General features: G+C 51.4%; 1 protein-coding gene across 4 annotated transcripts in view; it reads right to left on the reverse strand.

The window, feature by feature from the left end:
• The window catches only part of Smurf1 (SMAD specific E3 ubiquitin protein ligase 1), a 102186-nt gene that overhangs the window by 75528 nt on the left and 25882 nt on the right, over positions 1-776 (reverse strand). The gene's annotated exons all lie outside the window — the stretch shown is intronic.

Raw genomic sequence — 776 nt, forward strand, 5'->3', positions numbered from 1 at the left:
ACTCTACCAACTGAAGCACAGCACCAGGCCCTCCCAATCTTCTTTCTTTACATGTTTTATTTATGTGGGAAGGTATGCAGTGCGACACCACGCACCCACCATGCACATGGACCCCGTTCTCTCCTGCCACCGCAATGCTCTATATAACTCAGTCATCAGGCTTGTGCCTTTCCCTTCCAAGCCATCTCGCCAGCTCTGCCTCCCAACCTTGAAGTTTCTTTACAGAAGCCCCAGTAATGTGGTCTACAGGGTACACGCAGCCCCTCCAGCCTCATCTTCCTTCTCACTTCTGAGGTGCAGAGCGGCACAGGAAGCCCCTCGGCAGCAGCCCCCGCCACCTGTGAATCTGAGGAAGTGCTTTCGAAGCCTCTGAAGGAATCTAAATTTAGGTTCAAGACTTGCATCACCCTTGCCAGCCATGGAGCTCAGAGCCCACACACAGTAGTGTGGCGAGGAGGGACACGCCACCTTCAAACACCACACAGCTCACGGATGTTATGGAAGGAAAGCTTCCCCAGCCCAGACACTGGCTCCTGGCATCACCAACATCCTAATTTGTGATCAAGGGGACCAAAGACCCACAAAAGCTTTTAGCAAAGGGAACAATGAGCTAAAGGGAAGCACAGTCTTTACAGGACTTTGCCTAAGAGCAGGGACTGTTTTGTAGTAGGGTGTCAGTGGGAGGGAGTTGGGCTACTTATGGGGTCCTCTTTCTCCCAACAGCCTGATTGTCCAAAATGTATCTATTGATGATGGAGGAAGGTCATTGGTTGATT

This window comes from Microtus ochrogaster, unplaced genomic scaffold, assembly GCF_000317375.1.
Source record: "Microtus ochrogaster isolate Prairie Vole_2 unplaced genomic scaffold, MicOch1.0 UNK27, whole genome shotgun sequence".
NCBI lineage: Eukaryota > Metazoa > Chordata > Mammalia > Rodentia > Cricetidae > Microtus > Microtus ochrogaster.